General features: G+C 47.5%; 1 long non-coding RNA gene across 1 annotated transcript in view; it reads right to left on the bottom strand.

Moving 5' to 3' along the window:
- Positions 1-22,437, bottom strand: part of LOC110404684 — a 130,070-nt gene extending 107,633 nt beyond the window's left edge. The window contains exon 1 of the long non-coding RNA XR_002442454.1: positions 20,799-22,437. This is a non-coding gene — a long non-coding RNA (uncharacterized LOC110404684). The remainder of the gene's footprint in view (positions 1-20,798) is intronic.

The raw sequence follows: 23,970 nt of genomic DNA, 5'->3' as shown, positions 1-23,970 counted from the left end.
GCCAATGGAACCGGTTCAAGTGGCTCCCATCAACTGAGCTGTAGAATCTGAGGTGTTATTCTGATTCCAGACCTACAAGAAACAGCACAAGGCTAGGTAAAGACAGATTACATGATCTCTCAAAGCTGCCTTTTCACTGCAGCACAACACATCCTCCTCTGCGTTATTAGAGGGCTGTTTTTGAATTGAATGAAGTAATACTCTAAAGCTCTTGATTCCTACCTCAGGGCAGCAAAAGCATCATTCCAGTCTATCTTTCTCCATGGAGAAGATTAAATATCTGAGATTAATTGAAATGCAGTCAATCGGGCAAGGCAATCTGCCAAAGTAGCAAAAAGGAGACATAGGGGGAAGAGAAGGGTACCTGGGTACTGAAGTGACCTGTTTAAATGCTGCCAATAAATGCTGAGCTGCTAGATCTCTCTCAGGCTCTGAGAGACAGAGGAAGGGAAAACAGAAATGGGAACCTTCCTCCCTATGTCGAAGATGGGGACAAACACACATAACTCCTCAAGCACTAGCTGTGCTCTAGGAAAAAGATAGACTCAGCTGGAAGAACTGGAGACAATGCAAGACTAGTCCAGCCTAGTTTTGAGAACTCACTTCTCACTGTAATCCTCTCTAGAGATGAGAATGACACAAGCACACTATTTCAAGAACTGCAGAAGATGCATCTCTCTCAACCTAAATGATTACACTGCCTCACGTGATTTGAGAAGTCCCAGTCCATGAGAACCAGCTTCTCTCTCAGAGGACAGGTGCAACTGCCAAGCCTGCTGATCCCTAGGCCATGATGGATGCATCCACACCAGGTGCTTCCATTTTTCAACAGTAGAAACATAGCTGGAATGAGATCCTTTGGCCACAAGAAGCACAAAGTGCTGGGCTTGGAAGCAAGAGAGCCTGCTTTAGTACCTCTGTAATTTACCCTCCTTAGGTAAAAGGCAGCTGGAGTCCAGGAACAATTCACATTGTGCCACTGGGGCAGAATCCAGCTTCGAAGCAGAACTCTTATGTGTGACAGTGCTCTGCGCAGACACAGAGACAACATGCCCACATTGGGACATGCCAGCCACAGCACTCACGCTCCAGCAAGAAACTGTTAGTCCTCAGAGCTGATTTCAGAAAGCATTGCAATGTTTTTTTCAGGGGTGTCTGAAACTCTTAACTACCTAAGAAATCCCTCAGGATTGCATCAGGTTGTGAGACCGGAGAGCACAGGACAAGGTTCTCAGAAATGTGTTGTGCAGTATCATCTCCATCTTCACGATAAGTAGCAGCAGGTAAACCGCAGCAGGAAGGAAAATGGGAAAGCAAAGCAGTGTGGCAACAGAAACACTGCCAGAAGGGTATAAGAACCACACCAAGAACCGGAGAAGCAAGATGTGGGACTCAGAGACATTCATGCACTCACACAAATGCAGATTCTTGGACTGTTTATCAAGTTCAGGAAGGAAGAGGGATCAGTCTGCCAGAAAGATCAGTGATGTTGGGGTTGTCATATGATGCTCCCTTTAAGAAATAAAACCCACAGAGTGTGCACACAGGTAAGAGGAAGTTGCAAAGAAAGCCTCAAAAACAGCAGAGGACACCGCCTTTAACTGAACACTATTCCAGTAGCTAATGAAAAGCACAGCCAAACTCACATTATTTAAAGGCAGCGGACAATTCTCTTCACTCCCCTGGCCCCTTCTGAGTCTCCAGCACAGCAACTGAGCAAACCCTCTCTTCTCAGCTTAGCTACATGAAGAACAGGGAGCCCTGACCAGTCCCAAACCTCTCCTCCCTTTGGATAAAATGCCTCTTTGTGCCAGGACACAAATGTTTAATATCTCTTCCTCACTTGCAGGAGCTTGGACCCCAGGTGGTGTAAAAATCAGCTACAGGCTGTAGATGCCAGCCAGAAATGGAAGAAGGTTTGGCCAGCATAATGACTGTCCCCTGGCCCAGACAGTCTGCCTCGTACCCAGGCAGTAAAGCCTTATGCAAACTCCTCATGCAACCCTACCCTGTTTAAAACCACTGCAGAAAAAAAGAAAAAAACAGTTGTTAAGAAGACACCAGGGCATGGCTGAGAATCCCATGCCTGCAAAAGCAGGGAAACCCAAGGCGGGGGGAACCAGGATGGAAGCCAGAGATATACAGTATCAGATGCTCTCTTGCTCTTGGTTTTTAACTGCTCACACAGGAAGCCCAGATGGTTTTCAGAGCAAGGGAGAAGGGTGCATTGCTTACACAAGCTATACCATATTTCAGTAAATACCATATGCCATCCAGACACTTTGGACTGAATCCAGCTTCTGTTAGGCTGGGGACCTGGCTCCTCCAGACGACAGCAAACTCCTTTTGTGTTCAGCGCATGCCTAAAACAGAGGTGTCGCAGGTAGATACACATTTCGTCCAGATGATCCTTGTTATACCTGGTACAAAGAGAAGATTTCCAGTGCTCAGCCATCCAGCGTCTGCTTCCAGGCTTGGCTCAGGCAGAAAGAGCTAACTCTTCCTCCTGTCTGTACAGTCCAAGGACAGATTTCTCCTTGATACAAAACTTCAAACAATTTTAAAAAGCAGTGTCCTACTCAGCCCTGGTGACTGCTTGCTGCACCGGACAGAGCTTGCTAGGATGTCTCTGGGATCAACGGCTCTGAATAAGAAAGCATGTCTGACACATTCATCCCAAAAGAGTAAAAGCCCCACCTCCCAAGCCTGCCAGCTCAGCAGGGAGCCTTGGCAGTCACCTGGACTGTCACCTTTTTGATGACATTTTACTCTTCCTGTACTTCATCCTTAACAATAATTGTTCAAAATGTGTCTACTGCCAGAAAGTGATGACATGAATAAGTGATTGTGAAGTGAAGGATGGATATTTTTTCCTATGCCAAGATAGGGATTATTAAAGTCCAGTAAAGAGTCATGATCATACTTTTGAGTTGAATATCTGATGGAAGCTCCATACATTTTATTTGAAAATTTGCAGGTCATGTATTTATATCAACTGAAAATGGCCTTGCAAACATAAATTGAAGATTTTTTTTTTGGGGGGGGGCAGACTTGAAACCCCAAGCTGTGGAGTGCGGTCGACCCACCAGAGGGACGGGGTGCCATCCAGACAGACCTAGACAGGCTGGAGCAGTGGGCCCAGGTGAACTTCATGAGGTTCAACAAATCCAAATACAAGGTCTTGCACCTGAGTCGAGGCAACCTCCAGTACCAATACAAGCTGGGGGAGGTAAGGATGGAGCACAGCTCTGTCGAAGAGGACTTGGGGTACTACTGGATGGTAAGCTGGACATGAGCCAGCAACGTGGCCCAGAAAGCCAATCATATCCTGGGCTGCATCAAAAGAAGCATGGCTTTTTTTTTTTGGGGGGGGGCGGTGAGTTGGACTAGATGGCCTTCAGTGGTCCCTTCCAACTCTAAGGATTCTACGATTCTATGTTGTGGGGTACCGAGTCAAAGGCGTTACTGGAGTCCAGATAGATGACAGCAGTGGCTCTTCCCTTGTCCACTGATGCAGTGACATCACCATAAAAGGCCACTAGGTTGGTCAAGCAGGACCTGCCCTTGATGAAGCCATGCTGGTTCTCCCATATCACCTCCCTGCCTTCCATGTGCCTTAGCACAGCTTCCAGGAGGACCTGCTCCATGATCATTCCCAGCACAGGGGTGAGACTGACAGGTAGGTAGTTCCTGGTGTCATCCTTTTTACCCTTCTTAAAAATGGGTGTGATGTTACCTTTTTTCCACTCACCAGGAACTTCACCCAATTGCCTCAACTTTTCCAATACCATTGAGAGTGTCTTGGTGACTACATCAACCAGTTCCCTCAGGACTCTGGGATGCATCTCATCAGGAAATCCTCAGAGAGGATTTCCTACCAGGCGGTGTCTCAAGCAGTCCAAACAAAGATATCAAACAGCTAAAACATAGAGTCTGTATGACCTCTTTCTCTATATCACAGAATCACAGAATGTCAGGGATTGGAAGGGACCTCGAAAGATCATCTAGTCCAATTCCCCTGCTGGAGTAGGAACACATGGATTAGGTCACACTGGAGTGCCTCCAGGCATCACTCTTCGCTTCCTTCATCCACCACTTGTCTCCTCAGGTGCACAGCTTCTGTCTAGAGAGCTTCAAGATCTTACACTGGACAGGACAAACAATAGCTTATCCAAGCATTTCTTGTAGGCTTGCTCTTTAGCCAAACTCATTTTTTCAGGGCACAGTGCTTCAAATACACATGGCCCTCAACCTGCAAAGGGGCAAATGTGACAGGGAAACAATATACTTTCTCTGACCTGAATTTCAATGCTTACTTCCCTTTCAGAAAGCATGGCATAGCTTCCAGGCAGTTTTACTCACATCTCTCCATTAAGAATTAAGCAAAAATCTTGGGGACTTGATGAAAGGAGTTTAGATGTCTGGCTCACAGGCAAAGATCAGAAACCATAAGTCATGCTCCTCTCCTACAGTCCACGTGCACACCACACACCATAACGGACAGCTTCTTTTTTTGAGCCAAATCAGAGACCCAGCAGCCCTTCTGGCATTTGTTTTGACCACAGAAGTAAAAAAAAAAACACACCCTCTCATGAAAGAGGACAGTGTGGGTTTAACACAAAAACCAGCTAGCAAGTTTTGTCCCACTCGAGATGTCCGTTTAGTGGCAGGTTTGCCAGCATTAACATTCTAGCCACAGCCCAAGCTGGAGTGGTGGCACAACCACTTCCTCTTCACACACACGATGGTCCAAAACAGGAGGTGGGCACTGATAAAGCCACTGCGAGGCAGCGCGTTGTTTGCTGAGCCCTGCCTTCGTAAGGGGCACTAACCTCAAGCCTGCCAGGTCCTCTAGCTCATTTGCTTCCTCTTCTGCAACTTCTTAACTTACTGCTGTGTGTCCTTCCCCTATGCAGCCCTCCCAGATGCAACATTCAAGGTAATGCTGCCTTCACCTTGGCATTGCAGCTAGGCTGCCAATGACATCACACTGGTCAGAGTAAAGCCACAGAGAACAGCTTCTCTGACAGCAAAGGAGGTTATTTAAAAATATCTGAACCAGACACTAAATACAGCAACAAACTCTTGCTGATCAGAGTTCCAGGCAGGCAGGCTCACATGCCTGTTTTCAGCTTTTACACTGCAGAGTACACGTGATCACCTCCACTATGAGGATGACCAAATAAAAAAATAAAAGTCTCTTAAGTCAGACCATTGGATCATGCATTTCTCAAAGGCTCTGACAAGTCGTAGCTTTAAGCTTTATAGCACACATTTAGTGTGCTGTAGGGCAGCTCTCCAGTTACTTGCATGGCTTTCTCAGCTGCCTGGAAGCTGGTCCTGGCATTGCTCAGATACCCTACTCAGTACTTTGCAAGCTCTGCATGTCTGCATACGTGTCTCCCATGTTTACTCATTTGTGTTGTGTGTCTTGATATGCTACAGCAATTTACCAGTCTAATCACATGCCTTGTTGCATTACCACACCAGCGATAGTTGGTTGAACCACACACCACATCCTTGCAATTGTTTCTATTACTCACAATTGATTTATTTAAATTTCTGCTTGCTGGGCTTTGCCAGAAAGATGAGCAAGGTCCCTGTCAGCCCTCCTTGCAGCTGACCAGCATGGCAGAGAGCAGGTGAGTAGGCTGCGAGTTTGATCTGTGAAACAGTCCCAGCAATTTCTGCACACACTTGCTTTCTCCAGCAGCCAAGTTTCCCTGCATCAAAACACCAGGACTCGAGGCCTGGGAAGTAAACTCTTGAATTGCAACAGGAATCAAAAGGGAAAGTAGATGCAAATGAAGCCTGAGTTAAATTGTGATTTTAAAGCACGTAAACAAGCACTTCCACGGGCTTGCTTGTAGCATGATGGCAGAGGTGCCTCCTGCATGCAAGGCCTACCTCTGTACTCACCCTCATTTGTGGATGTACTTCACAGCAACCCCTAACAAAAGAAGTAGCTCTAACTAGACACAAGTAACTTAGCTTGTGGGGGATTTCCTAGGCATGGAACAAACAGCATGATGGTTCGCGGCTGCTCTGGAGGCGCAGCCTACCATGAAGTGCCTCACAAACACTTCCCTGACAAAAGACTTTGACTCCTTGCTTTCAAAAGTGGAACAAACATAAGGCAAGTTCAGACAAGGCTCGTGGCTGCTTGCCCAGCCAGGCCTCAGCTAGTCCTTCATAGTAAATATTTGTTCTTAATTACAGCGCCATTTGCCCCCAGGAGCTTGCCTGCAATGTGTAGGAGGGAGGGGGATTATATTGTTGATAGGTAAATAATAGCTCTTTCATCCAAAGATGAAAGCCTCCTGAATACTTGCCCCATGGCTTAGGGTAAGAGTTTAAAATCTTTGTCCCCCTCTGGGGCATGCTGAAAACTCCCACCAGTTACAGTAGGTTGTGAGAAGGTGACTGGAGCTTCAGTGTTGCAGCTCCCCCCAGCCCTGCTGGAAGCCAGACCTGTCTCCAGCAGCTCAGACAACCCTCGAACTTACAACTGGACCAGTAGGCTGTGATCTGCCACTGTGCCTCACAGTGAGTACAGCCTGCTTCCAGCACAGAACAGCAGCACAAAGCGTACACTGCTCTGCCAAGGTTCCTCCTCACCCCACCAAGACAACGAAGCTGGGCAGATGAGGTCTGAGGGAGCTAGATCTGTGCTGGAGCCAGAAACAGTCTTCTAGACCTCCTGGTCTAGAACAGACAGCCCTGCTCCTTCATGCCCAGCTCCTGCAGGAGAAAGCCCTGAGGGCCTGGAGCATCTCCAAGGGAAGTGCAAGGCACTGCCCAAACACAGAACAGCCATGTGAAGCAGTCCCACAGATAGTACATGGGAGGCAGCCAGTTCCCACTCTCCCAAAAAGCTGACAAGGTTGAGTTTTGATCTTCTCATGGTCATCTTCCAAAATACAAATATTTATCAGCAAGACAAAGGGAAATCTATGGCTGAACTCTGCTCTGTCTGATGAAGAGGCAAGAAGTGACATCTTCCCACCCACCCCGAGGAAAACCCAGCCAACCCTCTGGGTGGCAGTGAGGGAACACAAGCATTCCCTTTTTTTTCCCTGAGCCACCTAGCTAACAATGCCACTGCAAGGCATTTGGCCTCTTGGAGTCAGAGGTCAGAACCAAGCTGGCTCCAGCCCCACAACATATTACCCATTTATTCCATAAGGAAAAAACCCTCAAACAAACAAACAAAAACAACTGAAACCATTATTTACCCATACTACAGCTCCTACTTCCTTCACCCATTACCAGTCATCAGACTCAGCACAGACAGTAGATAAATGCCTGTTATCACTAGAGAGGAGCCTCCAAACAGCAGGGGAAAGTTAAACACACAGAAGTTGGATACTATGATGTTTAAAAACCCTTCCTCCCACATTCAGCCCATGGCTCACCAGAGGGTTTTTGCAGGTCCCAACTAGGCTGGAACAGGCAGAGATGCTGCTTGCACTTTTAATAGAAAGTCTCCAGCATCATTCATCATCTCCCCTTCCATACCATTTTCAAGCAGGTTTGCTTGGTTTTCTTTCTTTTTCCAAATGCCATCAAGCCTTTTTTTTTTTTTCTTTAAGCTCTCCTCTTAAAAAGTAATAAATAGTGCCATTCTCTATCCAAACTATAACGGACTGGCCTGAAATCTGTTGCTAGCATGGAAAAAATATTTTTGTCTTTCCTTTGTAATTTCATTCACCTCTCTCTGCTGCAACACTTGAATCATTTAGCATTTCCCCCCCTCTTAGCCAAGGCTTTCAAGTTTCAAGAGATTTAATTAAGCCTCCGAAAACCCCCAGCCTAAAACTGACTATTAACACTCTCCAAGGGACCTGGAATTTTTTCAGCTTGACCCATATCTGAAAGCAGCTAATAGTGTAAGCAGAGGTAGAGAGAAAGATCTGCTGCACATATCCTCCTCTCTGCTGAATTGCTGCCATACTTCAGGGACTGCTAATGCCAGGCCTCACATCTGCCTTTTTGTTTTGTTTTTCATGAACCCCGACTCATGAGCAGTGAAGACAAATAGTTTGTGGCATTATGTTTAGTAAAGGACTGTTCTGGAGCTACAGGACCAGAAATGTAACTGGTGTCAAGTCTTTCCTCTGGTATGTTGCTAAGTCCTACCTTCCTGAATCTCTTCATTACAACCTTTGGATGTTTACTTTGCTTCCTGCCACTAAATTCATCCAACAGGCTTCCTTGCTATTATGGCAGTCACAAGGCATAGAGAGGTGCATTTTACAGTGTGTCTAAACAGTGTGCCTATAAATCCACATATATGTCTAGTCTATTTAGGTTAAAGCTTGTAAAGAAACAGTACATTTAAGATGAGAAGTCAACAAGGAGGGAAGTTCTAAACCACCACTTTCATAAACTTTTGCTTACTCCTGGTTGAGGCTGATTCCTAAACACAACAGTTTGCCACAAACCCAAACCTCACCTATGCCCTCCATCTGTAAGAGGAAAAAAAGCACCTTAAAACCAAAACCATCATTAAGTCCGCACTGCTCATGCAGAGTCCCACTCTCCTGAATCTCCTGAGCCTCCTAAACCCAGACCACCAGCTTACAGCCTTGTCAAAAATGGAAGACGGGGTTTGGGGTCAATATGCCTTTTTTCTTTTGAAAGCATCACAGGGGAAAACAAGCAAATTGACACGCAAAGGGTTGAAACGAAGAGAAAAAGTATTCCAACAAAAACAAATTACTTCCAGATTAATAATTTTTCCTGTCCTGATATGGGCCAAATGATTTCCAAGTGCTAGCAAGGAGATGAGTTTCTCGTAACTGTTCTCTAACAGATGCAAAGCACTTCCGGGGAAGCAGAGAGAGGGGCTGTATTGATGTCTCACAAAACCTGTAAGCCTGAAAAGAGCCATTGGGCAGTAGCAGCTACTGGTCACTTCTTGAATGAAGTCACCTTGAGACCAAAGCAAAACACCCAGTTTCTTGATCCTTACAGTCCCTTGAAATAATGAGAGGAAGGATGCACAGATATTAAGTTAATTTATTCAAAGGACCCCACCACCACCACCTTTGGCAACACACAGCATAAATATTCACTAGGGAATGGAGCACGGCAGGGGAGACCAAAAGGAATACTACACCACTTATGAGTCACGGCAAGCTGGAAAAGAGGATTCATTAACTGGATTCAGGTGATCCTATTAGCTTTGCAGTTGTTGCATATCAGGCTGCAGAGTAATTAGGGCTGCAGTTCAGAAGGTTTTAGCAGAACATTTTTTTATTAAAGCACAGTTGTTAATCACCCTGAAGTCTTCAGAACTACTAGCCTGCTGCACAGGAGTCATAATTAGAATCATGTAATCATAGAATCACCAAGGTTTGAAAAAACCTCCAAGATCATCCAGTCCAACCACTCACCTACCACCAATAGTTCTCATCTAAACCACGTCCCTTAGTACAACATCTAAATGTTTCTTGAGCACCTCCAGGGATGGTGACTCCACCACCTCCCTGGGCAGCCTGTTCCAGCACCTGAACACTCTTTCAGAGAACAAATTTTCCCTAACATTCAATCTTAATTTACCCTGGTACAACTTGTGGCCATTCCTGCTAGTCCTGTCTTTAGTTACATGGGAGAAGAGGCCCCCACCTTGCCACAGCCTTCCTTCGGGGAGTTGTAGAGAGATAAGGCCACCCCTGAGCCTCCTCCAGATGAAACAATTCCAGTTCCCTCCTAAGATTTGTTCTCCAGACCCCTCAGCAGCAGTTGGACACCCCCCAGGGCCTCAACGTCTTTCTTGTAGACAGAGGCCCAAAACTGAGCAATGAATACAGCAATTGAGGTACAGCCTTACCAGTGCTGAGTACACAGGGATGATCACCTCCCTGCTCCTGCTGACAACACTATTTCTGACACAGGCCAGGATGCCAGTGGCCTTCTTGGCTACTTTGGCACACTGCTGGCTCATGTTTAGCTGAGTGTTGACCAACACCCCAGGTCCATTTGTTCCACACTGTCTTCCAGCCACCCTGCCCCAAGTCTGCCCCAAGAGTTGCCTGTGGCTGTTACGGCCAAAGCACAGGACCCAGCACTTGGTCTTACTGAACTTCATCCCATTGATGCAGCCTGTCCAGATCCCTCTGTAGAGCCTTCCTACTGTCAGGCAGATCAATGATTCCTGCCAACTTGGTGTCATCTGCACTGAGGGTGCACTCAATGCCCTCATCCAGATACTGAAAAGGACAGGCCCCAGTACTGACACCTAACAGTTGCCAGCTGGATTTAACTCCATTCACCACCACTCCCCAGACCAAGCCCTCCAGCTGGTTTTTCACCCAGCAAAGACCACACCTGTTCAAGCCACAGACTGCAAGCTTCTCTAGGAGAATGTTGTGGGAGACAGTGTCAAAGGCTTTACTAAAGTCTAGGTAGATCACATCCACAGCCCTTTCCTCATTTGCCAGGTAGGTTGCTCAATTATAGAAGGAGATCACACTGGCCAAGCAGGACCTGCCTTTCATGAAACCATGCTGGCTAGGCCTGATCCCCTGGTTGTCCCACACATGCCATGTGATCTCAAGATGATCTGCTCTATAACCTTTCCTGGCACCAAGGTCAGACTGACAGTCCTGTAGTTCCCCAGATCCTCCTTATGACCCTTCTTGTAGATGGGAGTCACATCGGCAAGCCTCCAATCCTCTGGGACCTCTCCAGTTGATCAGGAACACTGATAAGTGGTGGAAAGCAGTTTGGCAATCACCTCTGCCAGCTCCCTCAGGTGGATGCTATCCAGCCCCATGGTCTTGTGACAGTCCAGGTGGAGTAGTAGGTCTCTAAGTGTTCCTGTCTGAATCGTGGGGGTTCAGAATCTGCTCCCCATCCCAGTCTTCCAGGTCAGGGGGGTAGAGTGCCCTGATGATAATTGGTCTGACTTTTAAAGACAGATGTAAAGTAGGCATTGAAAACCTCAGCCTTTTCCTTATCATCACTGGTCAGCTTCCCCACTTCATACAGTAAAGGATGGCGATTCTCCTTATCCCTCCTCTTACTGTTAATATGTTTGTAAAAAAGTTTTTTGTTCTCTTTTACCCCAATGGCCAAGTTGAGTTCAAGCTGGGCTTTCTAATTTTTTCCCTGCACGTCCTAATAACTTCTTTGTGCTCTCCCTGTGTTGCCTGTCCCTTCTTACATAGGAGGCAGACTCTTTTTCTGCTGGAGCCTCAGGAAAGTTCTCTGTTCATCCATGCAGGTCTTCCCCGTCAGTTCATCTTATGGCAAATGGGGACAGCCTGCTCCTGCACCTCTAAGACTTCCTTCTTGAGGGGCGTCTATCCCTTCTGGACCTCTTTGCCCTTCTGGACTGAATCCCAAGGGACTCTCCCTACCAGTGTCTGAACAATTTGAAGTCTGCCCTCCAAGCCCAAGACAGCAGTTCTGCTGACCCCCCCCACTGACCTCACCGAGAACAGAGAACTCTACCATTTCATGGTCACTCTGCCCTAGACAGCTTCTGACCTCCACATCTCCCACCAGTTCTTCTCTGTTCATAAACAGCAGGTCTAGCAGTACATCTCCCCTGGTAGGCTCTCTTACCTGCTGCATCAGGAATTTATCTTCCACACATTCTAGAAACCTCCTAGACTGCTTCTACTGCACTGTATTATATTTCCAGTATATATCAGAGAAGCTGAGGTCCCCCATGCGAACAAGGGCTGGCAGTCGCAGAACTGCTGCTGGCTGCCCATAGAATGCCTCATCTGTCTCTTCATCCTGTTTAGGTGGTCTATAACAGACCCCCACCAGGATGTGTGCCTTGTGGGCAGATCCCTACCCACAGGGACTCAACTTAATCATTCCCAGCTGTCATGGTTTTGTGATTTTCGGTTATTGGTATTCCACATCATAACATCATGTAGTGTATGTACCTGGTTCTCAGAAGAGAAGGACTACTACAGTCCCCACGGTACTTTGCTCCTCTGTTACCATTTCCAGCTGGAGGGAAAAGATAAAAGCTTGCAGTATAAAAACTTGCAGATCACGAGACCTCATCCCTTTTTCCGCCGTCTCTCGTCTTGGCAGCACCTCGCTCTCCAGCCGTCTTATCATCGGTAGTAGAGTAAGGCCTACCTTGATTTTGGGACATTCTCTCTCTCTGTATTGGATTTATCAGCTTAAATTGTAATTATATTGTATTATAGTGTGTTGTTTTGCATTCCGATATCTTATTTAGTAAATTAGTTTGTTTCTCCTCAGATTGTTGCCGCTGTTCTTTGCTCTCAGGGCCATCTCCTTACCCTTTTCCTCTTTTCCCTTTTCCCAGGGCGTGGACCCGTGGATCCCCCATCCCCTTCGTCATGGAATCGGGCCAAACGCCCGTAAACCGTTGACACCTGCCCTGAGCTCAACAACATAGAAACACTCCCTAACACAGAAGGTCACCCTGCTGACCCTCCTTCCTTGCCTATCCCTTATGAAGATCATATAGCCCTCCATCGTAGCACTCCAGTTATGGGAGCGATCCCACCATGCTTCAGTAATGGCAGCTACGTCATAGTTTGCCTGCCACACAATGGCTTCCAGCTCCTCCTGTTTGTTACTCATGCTTCATGCACTGGTGAAGATGCACTTCAGCTGAGCCCCTTGCTTCACCCCCAGTCCAATCATAGTTCCCCCAGACTCATCTCTAGTGAGACTGGTTTTATCCCCTTCCCCCTTCATACCTAGGGTAAAGCCTTCTCAATGAGCCCTGCCAGCTCCTGGGCTAGGATCCATTTCCCCTTTTGAGATAAGTGAGACACATCTGCAGCCACAGGCCAGGCATTGAGTAAACCACCCTATGGTCAAAACCAAAATTCCTGTAATTGCACCAGCTTCTCAGCCATGTACTTATGAGATAGATTTTCCTAGTCCTCTCAGTATCCCTCACTACCGCTAAGGGGAAAGAGGAAACATAGAATCATGGAATGGCCTGGGTTGAAAAGGACCTCAAAGATCGAGTTTCAACCCTCCCTGCTGAGTGCAGGGTTGCCAACCACTAGACCAGGCTGCCCAGAGCCACGTCCAGCCTGGCCTTGAATGCCTTCAGGGAGGGGGTGTCCACAACCTCCCTGGGCAACTTGTTCCAGTGCGTCACCACCCTCTGAGTGAAAAACTTCCTCCTAACATCTAACGTACATCTCCCCTTAGTTTAAAACCATTCCCCCTTGTCCTATCACTATCCACCCTCATAAACAATCATTCCCCCTCCTGTTTATACGCTCCCTTCAAGTCTTGGAAGGCCACAACGAGGTCTCCCTGGAGCCTTCTCTTCTCTAAGCTCAACAAGCTCAGTTCCCTCAACCTTTCCTCATAGGAGAGGTGCTCCAGCCCTCTGATCATCTTGGTCGCCCTCCTCTGAACTCATTCCAAGAGCTCCACGTCCTTCTTGTACTGGGGGCCCCAGGCCTGGACACAGTACTCCAGATGGGGCCTCACAAGAGCTGAGCAGAGGGGGACAATCTCCTCCCTCTCCCTGCTGCCCACTCCTCTTTTAATGCAGCCCAGAACATAGTTGGCCTTCCCGGGTGCCAGCTCACACTGCTGGCTCATGTCCAGCTTCTCGTCCACCAGGACCCCCAAGTCCTTCTCCGCAGGGCTGCTCTCAAGGAGTTCTTCCCCCAGGTTGTATAAATACCTGGGATTGCCCTGGCCCAAGTGCAGCACCTTGCATTTGGCCTTGTTGAACCTCATTAGGTTCACATGGACCCACTTCTCCAGCCTGTCCAGGTCCCTCTAGATAGCTTCCCTTCACCACCTTCCCAAACACCACCTGTACTCCTGCTCCATCAACTCACCACCCCAATGCCCTTAAGTCTCTTTTGATAGTCCTCCACTTGGAAAGAAAGGCAAAGAAACTGCCTAGGATCACCTCCAAGTTTAGAGGAGCAAACAATACCTAGAGTGTTCAATGGGGCATGTTCCTCCGACATCACCACAGGCTTTTGATCAGGTTTCCAAGAAGAACACTTAGGAGGCCAGAGAATGAAGAAACACTAAGTCTATGTAGGAAGGATTTGACATCAGAAATATAGCAAGACACCACCCAGATTCGCGGTAATTCTGAGTCAATTATTCTATGTCCCCATTGCTGCCTAAAACTTAGGTGTCCACCTGAATTACACAATCTATATCTGCTGAGAATTTCTAGCCACCCTGCAGCATCTCACAGAAGCTGGGCCTGTATTTCTTCCTCCAGGAGGAAGAGCATCTTCCAGTGCAGACAGACCCAGCCACTCCAGACAAGCATAAAGGGCACATGTCTCCTAACAGAGCAGTGCAGCGTAGCTGGCTCCTGGTTCCTCCATACGTGGCCAGCTGTGGGAACAGATAATGCATAGCAGCTCCAGTCTCTCGCCTAACTGCCATCAGGTTAAGGCAGGTGCGATTCAGGTGACAGAGAACTGTGTTCTATAAGTCCAGCCACAGTACTGAGAAAAATCAAGGCATCCAGGCACCAGCTGTCCTGCTTCATTCCCACAGCCCTGAACAAAAGTAGGTGGGTGGACACATCAGTAAAGGCAAGAGGAGAAATGGTGTCCCCTCTCTACCCTCTCAAACCTTCTCTTCCACCAATACTGCCCATTCCCCTTCTCAGCCCCCTGTGCTCAAGGATTACCACCAGTGCACATTTGCCTCTCGTCCCAGTTTCATCCCTACCATACCCACTGGTATCTGCAGCAAACACGTTCCTGCCAGTAGGGAACCAGAAGGCAGGCTACAAGACAACTCTTCAGTAATTCTGGGTACTCCATAATAAACCTTGCTAGAACCTCCGAAGCCAAATGCTCTCACACTAAGCAAGACAGATGGCTTATCAACAGTCTGAGGGGAAGGTCAGGAAAGAGAACATGTGAAAAGAACAAAAAGAAACATGCATGCGTACATAGGCTGAGGGGACACGGAAATAACATTAGAGCCAACCATCATTACAGGCACTGGAAAGGAAGAGGTCTGTTTGTAATTACCAGGCACCTTCAGAAGACACACTGAGTTTTTGCTCTCTGGAGAGCAAAGACTGATAAATTCTCCTTCATCCAAGGTCTCCAAATAAATGATTTTTTGCTGCTCTATACGGTCTCATCCAAGCCTGGTCCTGGTCCTGTGGGAAGTGCGTGGTGGATCTCCAACAGGAGCTCCCTCAGACATGTCATGCTCAAATGCACAGCAGAGGACATAAAGGAGATTCTGACCAACACAGAAATGTGATTCTGTTTCTGTTTTAACAACCAGGCTAAATGAAAGTGTTAAATATCTTACCATTCCAAGTGGAAACGATAGGGGAAGATTTTTCCATATTCCCCTCCTTGATTACTTCAAATACTTTAAAACACATGCCCTGCAGAGAAGGGATTCATTTCCTTAAGAACTTTTGTTCATTTTCCAGTCTTGCAAACTTTTCTGAGACAGTGAGCTGGGAGAAGAGAGGCTACGCACTTCTGCCACAGCCAACACATCAAGGCAGCTTGGGTGATGTTCCAGAGCAAGCCCTGTCATTCTTTCACTCCACTGATGTAAGGTGGGCTTGTATGGTATCTAAACCTAGCACAGGCTTTGACAGTGTGTTCTTTCCTTCTTCAAATTGCAAAGGTGAAAAGTGTTGTCTTGCCTGGTAGGCATCACTCAGAATCTCAGCACAAGAATACCTCTGAATTTCCAGACCAAATAAACTGCCTGCAAACTGAATTGTCTGACCAGCTGCAGAGGCCTGGCTCTGGCCTTTTGGCATCCTTCCAAAAGGAGTTAAAAATGGTCACATGCTCCAAAGCTTCCATAGTCTCTTCCAAATAAACCAATAATAGTAAAAACTGATATGATCTTCATAACCCATCAATACTGACCTTAATTAAAAGTTTTGCTCTTTGCAATTGGATGGTAAAGCTAGGTGCAGAACTTGGATTAAGCACTCAAATGGTTTAGCTCCTTTCTCAATAGCCATGAACAAACTCCAGCTTCGGTGACGGTTTCCTAACGCAGTGTATGCTTTATGCAAACATGTTAAATCGATAATTCACAAACAATTCTTTTGGTCAACAAATCACACAATTTCCAAACCAAAAAAATCACCTAAATTACCTACTGGATTTGTATTCCACTTTGAGACATCCTTAAGGGACCTGTTTTTCTAGGCGCTGCTTATGGAATATCGTATGGGGAACTTGCATAGTCACTTTTTAATAATCGAGGCCACATTTCTCTAATTTTAAACCTGAAAGTTATGTGAAGAGTTCCCAAATTACAGACTCACATTCCACAAACACTGCTGAGAATAAGCTATTAACATTCCCATTAAACTCTTGAACAGTGCTGCACACACAGCCAGAAGCACTATGTGCTGATTCCCTTTGAATTCTTTTTAGCTTTTTTTCTCCCCCTGAAGGCTTCATTTAGCTCCACTGGACATAAACACAAAAATTAAACATTTCCCTTTCAAGTACATCACACAGTGATGATTGTTCACCCAGTGATACTTGATTCACAGACTCTCCTGGTCTAGGCCTTGCATTCTTAAGGGAATGTGTGGGGTTTTGTGTGTGTGTGTGTGTGTGTGTGTGTGTGTGTGTGTGTGTGTGCGCTTTCCTGTTTACACTTCCATTGTTTGTACTTGTTTTTTTTTTCCCCCTGAACTGAAAGAAGCAGTTTCAGTTAATAAATTACAGATTCCTTACTTTGGGAGAGTAAAGAAGAGGCTTCTGGAGCAGAGGAAGAACAAAAACAGAGTAAGGGTTATAGAATCATAGAATGGCCTGGGTTGAAATGGACCTCAAAGATCATCGAGTGTCAACCACCCTGCCAAGTGCAGGGTCACCAACCACTAGACCAGGCTGCCCAGAGCCGCGTCCAGTCTGGCCTTGAATGCCTCCAGAGACTGGGCGTCCACAACCTCCCTGGGCAACCCGTTCCAGTGCGTCACCACCCCCTGTGTGAAAAACTTCCTCCTAACATCTAACCTAAATCTCCCCTGTCTCATCTTAAAACCATTCCCCCTTGTCCTATCGCTATCTACCCTCACAAACAATCGATCCCCCTCCTGTTTATACGCTCCCTTCAAGTCTTGGAAGGCCACAACGAGGTCTCCCTGGAGCCTTCTCTTCTCTAAGCTCAACAAGCTCAGTTCCCTCAACCTTTCCTCATAGTGCTCCAGCCCTCTGATCATCTTGGTCGCCCTCCTCTGAACTCTTTCCAAGAGCTCTGCATCTTTCTTGTACTGGGGGCCCCAGGCCTGGACACAGTACTCCAGATGGGGCCTCGCAAGAGCCAAGCAGAGGGGGACAACGACCTCCCTCTCCCTGCTGCCCACTCCTCTTTTAATGCAGCCCAGAACCTTGGCCTTCCGGGCTGCCAGCGCACACTGCTGGCTCATGTCCAGCTTCTCGTCCACCAGGACCCCCAAGGTCCAAGGGCTGCTTTCAAGTACTTGTTCCCCCAGGTTGTATAAATACCTGGGATTGCCCTGGCCCAAGTGCAGCACCCTGCATTTGGCCTTGTTGAACCTCATTAGGTTCACATGGGCCCACTTTTCCAGCCTGTCCAGGTCCCTCTGGATGGCTTCCCTTCCTTCCAATGTATCGACTGCACCGCTCAGCTTGGTGTCATCTGCAAACTTACTGAGGGTGCACTCGATTCCATCGTCTATGTCATTGATAAAGACATTGAAGAGCACCGGTCCCAGGACTGAGCCTTGGGGGACACCACTCGTGACCGGCCTCCACCCTGACACAGAACCATTTATCACAACCCTTTGGCTGCAACCAGCCAACCAGTTCCTAATCCACCAAACAGTCCATCCTTCAAATCCATACCTCTCCAATTTAGAGAGAAGGATGTGATAAGGGACCCTGTCAAAGGCTTTGGAGAAGTCCAGGTAGATTACATCCATCGCCCTCCTCCCATCCACCGATGCCATCACTTCATCGTAGAAGGCCACCAGATTGGCCAGGCAAGATCTACCCTTGGTGAAGCCGTGCTGGCTGTCTCGGATCACCTCCTTGTCACGTATGTGCCTTAACATGTCTTCTAGGAGGATCTGCTCCATGATCTTCCCAGGCACAGAGGTGAGGCTCACCGGCCTGTAGTTCTCCAGGTCATCCTTTCTCCCTTTCTTAAAAATGGGAGTAATGTTTCCCTTTCTCCAGTCACCGGGGACTTCACCGGACAGCCATGAATTTTCAAATATGATGGAGAGTGGCTCGGCAACCACCTCAGCCATCTCTCTCAGAACCCTAGGATGGATATCATCTGGCCCCATGGACTTCCACACATTCAGTTTCATGAGGAGGTCTCGAACTTGTTCCACTATTACAGTGGGACAGAATCTGCTCCTCTCACCCACACCTTGAGGTTCAGGGTCCTGGCAGACACGGGGAGCCTGACCACCAGTGAAGACCGAGGCAAAGCACTTATTGAGCACCTCAGCTTTTTCCATGTCTGAGGAAGCCACTTCTCCATCCTCATTTATCAGAGGGGGAACACTCTCCTTGACTTGTCTTCTCTTGCCTATGTACCTGTAGAACCCCTTCTTGTTATTTTTCACATCCCTAGCCAAGTTTAGCTCTACCTGTGCCTTGGCTTTCCTGATCCTATCTCTACACATGCAGACAACAGCCCTATATTCGTCCCAGGCTACACAACCCTGCTTCCACTTTGCATACATTTCTCTCTTTTCCCTCAGTTTAAACTGCAGGTCCTTGCTCAGCCATGCCGGTCGCCTGCCTCCTCTGCTCGATTTCTTTTGCTGGGGAATGGAGAGCTCTTGCACTCTCAGGAGGGTGCCCTTACAGAGCTGCCAGCTCTGCTCTGTTCCTACGCCCTTAAGGACAGTTTCCCAGGGGATCCCACCCAGCAGTTCCTTGAGCAGCCGGAAGTTTGCTCTCCTGAAGTTCAGGGTCCTGATTTTACTCTTTGCCAGGCCTGCATTCTTCCAGATCACAAACTCCACCAGGGCATACAGGGTACTTACTAGTGACCCTGGTTTCACCCCCACTCCCCTTCATACCTAGTTTAAAGCCCTTTCAATGAACCTTCCCAATTCCCATCGTAAAACCCCTTTCTACCAGTGGGATAAGCTACTCCTATCGGATGCCAGCAGGCCCGGTCTCATGTAAATCAAGCCGAGGTCGAAAAACCCAAACCCCTGCCGGGCACACCAGGCTTGGAGCCAGATATTAATCTGTTGCCCCATCATGTTCAGTCTCTTATTATTCCCTATAATTGGAGGGATAGAGGAGAACACAGCTTGTGCTCCCAAACCCTTTACCAGACGCCCTAAGGCTCTGAAGTCCTTTTTCATGGTTCTAAGGGAAGTTCTTTGTATTTCATCGCTGCCTACCTGAAACAACAACAGAGGATAATAATCCGAGGGCCGTACTAGGGACGGAAGTTTCTTCCTTACATCTTTAACCCGGGCTCCCAGGAGTTAACCGGGATATAGCTTATTTCCTTTTCAGATTTAAGAGATTCCCTAAAATCCCTTGCATAGAAGATACCTATCTTTCAGTAGGCACAACAGAAGTGGTTATGTGAAGTATTGAAAGATGACACACTGACCCTCAATAGCTTAACAGCCACAATGCTTGCTAAAAGCTATTGGCCTTAATCAGAAAAACCTGCCAGCAGCAGAACTACCCATTCCTCTCAGCCCATGTTTGTAGGAAACATGATAAATATTTTCTCCAAAGTGACATAGGACTTGCCCTCTTCTTAGTTCACATGATAACCATGGCACAGAGGTGCTGGCTGCAATTATGTCTCTGCTAACGAGTGCAGTGAAGATCAGGGAAGGACAAAGACTGTGTGTTTACCCTAAATTGGTTCTCTCTGTTTATTTTGGAGCCATACACCTGAAATCACTTTTGGAGCCATGAAAGAGGGAGACAGACTAGAAGTAGGCTGTGTTCTCCACGCACAGCTTTGCCCTGCTCACCAGAAGTATGTGACTGCAGGCAACTGAAACTTGCTCATTGCTTTCTTAATGCTGATAATGCTTCATATTCTTGCCTGTGATCCAAGGTAACCAAGCACATGACAAAACTCAAGAAAGGCCTCTGCTTTCAGGAAACAGGTGAATTCCATAAAAGCCGCTCTGGTAGCATGTTTAATGAATGAAGAATGCCCTAAGGAGAAAGGAGGATGAGCCAGAGTTCAATGTGGCACATCCAGCCCACCCTCCTTATGTAACATACTGGTCCCTCCCAATGCTGCAAAGAGCATTTACCTAGCCTGACCCAGAGCTGAAAGTCAGGCAGTCCTGAAACCCCATCCTGAGATGCGTGCTCTGCATCCGGACAACTGCCTGCAGCATCCTTCTTTGAGGCTTTCCACATGGAATTGAGGGAGGAAAGGGTTAGAATATGGTTTTAAATAAACAATAAAAGATGGATGTGGGTTAACAGGGCAAGGAAACCTAGAAGCTGCTGATTGGTTGTCGGAACTGAACTGGAGACTACATCCTCAAGAAAAACCAGCTGAAGCCAGATCCCCCTCCTCAACCGTGCCAAGGTCAAGAGTACACAGTGAGGAAGAGATACGGCCTTCATCCCCATGACCCCCGAAGACAACCACCAGAAGGCACTATGCATGCTCAAGGGGTGTGACCCTGGGGTGTAGCATATTATAATGATTTCTTGGAATTAATTGTAATAGTCCCTCCCTTCTTCAAAGGCATACATATTCATAGCATTCCTGATCTTTAAATATGGATGTTTTCTGCTTTTCGGTGTGCAAGCTAGGAAGGGAATATCCCCCTTGCACCCAGCGCATGTGCAGTGCCATCATAAACATACCTGCTTTACAATCTTCCTGGTTGTAAAGTTTGTTTCCGCAAGTCAGCATGATGCTGCTGCCATGGAGACACCTTCCCAGGTGTGGATGGCTACAGATCAAGGCTCCAGAAGTGAGGAAGTCTGGCATGAGACCTTACACTTCAGCTTAGAGAAGGTGTAAGAAGGCTGGGCCACAAGGTTCCAGTGAAAGACTGCTTGTTAGAAGCTCTGTTGATTTTTTCCAGCTTTCTGTTGGTGGCTCAGACCAGGGTGTGCTCACAGCCTGCACAGATTGAGCACTTCCCTCCATCCATGCCTGAGCTTAGCACAGCCAGCTTGCAGCGCAGGGACTCCCCTTTTTGTTGCAGACCAGATCCCAGCAACACATGTAAAACAAGTGTTCTCGAATTCATCTTCCCAGCAAGCCAATTCTCACCTCACTGGCACGTTCTCCCTTGAGGCTTTGTAAGCATGCTGTCCCCTTTGGTCTGACAGCTCCTTGATTGCAGGGCCTCTGCTGGTCTGTGAAGGTGGAAATATCACACAGTGGTCGCTGGATAGCAAAGGATCAGCATTCAAACATCCATGCTACAGCAGCTCTCACCGAGAAATCTAACAGACAAGGATGGGATTCAACCTGAGTAAGTGGAACATCTGCCAAGGAGGATAAGACACGGAAGGAAGCAAAATTCAGCAATCCCAGAGATCAGGTATTTCAGTAGAGACCATGGAGCTCCAGAGTCAGCGTTTTCAGATCTCGGTGCCACCCAGGCAAAATTAAAGCTCCACTTCAACTCCTGCAGCCACCCTCTGCCCCACACCAGCATTGTAGTAGCTTTTTCCTGTCGAGCATCCCGGCCCAGCCCTCGTGCGCACTCATCACTCAGGAACAACCAAACATCACTGTGCTACTAACATTGTCTGAGCTGAAACCAGGGCACAGGGAAGGCGCAGTGCAGGCCTAACTCAAGTTATGGCAAATAATTTTATGCATTTTTATACATTGGCTACAGTCCTGTGAACAACAAAAAATATGCAGTCTTGCCTTCCGTTTTGATGAATGAATTTGAGAATAGGTTTCAAGATTGCAAAAAAAACACATCAGTTTTTTTGGTATATTTGCAACTTCATTTTCAGTTGACATAATATACATTACCTGCAAATTTTCAAATGGAATGTATAGGGTTTCCATCAGATATTCAACTCAAAGAAAAATTAGACTATGTCTCTTTACCAAACTTTTGTATGTGTCCCTTCAGACAGTCTTGCTCTCTGCTAGAGTTCACCTTCAACACATACCAAACACATCTTTCATTTTACTAAAAAATAAAGAAACTTAAAAAAAACACACAACAAAAATCAGCCACCAGAGCTAAACTGTGCGCTGTTTATAATAACATAGATATACTATTTATTATAAAGTAGACATAACCTGCTATGATGACGAAATAGCAAAGAAAACCTCTTGAGTATGCTATGGAAGACCCTATGGCATGACCCATCTGCTGACTTTCAGGCAAAAATCAACCATCTTGGGAGGGCCAGAATCACAGAATTGCAGGGGCTGGAAGGTACCTCTGGAGATCGAGTCCAGCTCCCCTGCCAAAGCAGGCTCCCTAGACCAGGCTGCACAGGTAGGCATCCAGGCGGGTCTTGAACATCTCCAGAGAAGGAGACTGCACAACCTCACAGGGCAGCTTGTTCCAGCGCTCCACCACCCTCACTGTGAAGAAGTTCTTATGCATGTTTGTGCAGAACTTCCTATAGAATCATAGAATCAGCAAGGTTGGAAAAGACCTACAAGATCATCCAGTCCAACCATCCACCTACCACCAATACAACCCCACTAAACCATGTATCTCAACACAATGTCTAAACATTTTTTAAAAACTTCCAGGGACGGTGACTCAGCCACCTCCCTGGCCAGCCCATTCCAGCGCCTGACCACTCATTCAGAAAAGCAGTATTTCTTAACATCCAGCCTGAATCTCCCCTGGCGCAACTTGAGACCATTCCCCCTTGTCCTGTCACTAGTTACAAGAGAGAAGAGGCCGACTCCCAGCTCACTACAACCTCCATTCAGGTAGTTACAGAGGGCGATGAGGTCTCCCCTGAGCCTCCTCTTCTCCAGAATGAACAATCCCAGCTCCCTCAGCCGCTCCTCACAAGGCCTGTGCTCCAGACCCCTCACCAGCTTCGTCACCCTCCTCTGAACACGCTCCAGGGCCTCAATGTCTTTCTTGCAGTGAGGGGCCCAAAACTGGACACAGTACTCAAGGTGCGGCCTCACCAAGGCTGAGTACAGAGGGACAATTACTTCCCTACTCTTACTGGCAACACTATTTCTGATACAAGCCAGGATGCCATTGGCCTTCTTGGCCAGCTGGGCACACTGCTGGCTCATGCTCAGCCGAGCATCAACCAATACCCCCAGGTCCGTTTCCTCCATACAACCTTCCAGCCACTCTGCCCCAAGCCTGTAGCGTTGCCTGGGGTTGTTGTGGACAAAGTGCAGGACCCGGCACTTGGTGTTGTTGAACCTCACCCCATTGGTTTCTGCTCAGCAATCCAGCCTGTCCAGATCCCTCTGTAGGGTCTTGCTACTCCCAGGCAAATCAACACTTCCTGCCAGCTTGGTGTAATCGCAAACTTACTGAGGGTGCTTTCAATGCCCTTATCCAGGTCATCAATAAATGCTTCAGTTTGTGGCCATTTCCGTTTGTCCTCTCACCACACACCACTGAAAAGAGTCTGGCCTCATCCCTTTGCCTCCCACACCTTAGATGCTTACAGACATTGATCAGATCCCCTCTCAGTCTTCTTTTCTCAAGGCTGAACAGCCCCATGTCGCTCAGCCTTTCCTCATAAGAGAGGTGCTCCAGGCCTTTTATCATCTTTGTGGCCCTCTGCTGGACTCTCTCCAGGAGGTCCCTTTTTTCTACCGGGGAGCCCAGAACTGGACACAGTACTCCAGGTGAGGCCTGACCAGGGCAGAGTAAAGGGGAAGGATCACCTCTCTTGACCTGCTGGCCACACTCTTGTTAACGCACCCCAGGATCCCACTGGCATTCTTGGCCACAGGGGCACACTGCTGGCTCATGGCCAACCTGTTGTCCACCAGGACCCCCAGGTCCCTCTCTGCAGAACTCCTGTCCAGCAGGTCATCCCCCAACCTGTGCATGCCGTTATTCCT

The sequence above is a fragment of the Numida meleagris genome, chromosome 11 (assembly GCF_002078875.1).
Source record: "Numida meleagris isolate 19003 breed g44 Domestic line chromosome 11, NumMel1.0, whole genome shotgun sequence".
In the NCBI taxonomy this organism is placed as follows: Eukaryota; Metazoa; Chordata; class Aves; order Galliformes; family Numididae; genus Numida; species Numida meleagris.
This window is presented reverse-complemented; position numbering and strand designations above follow the sequence as displayed.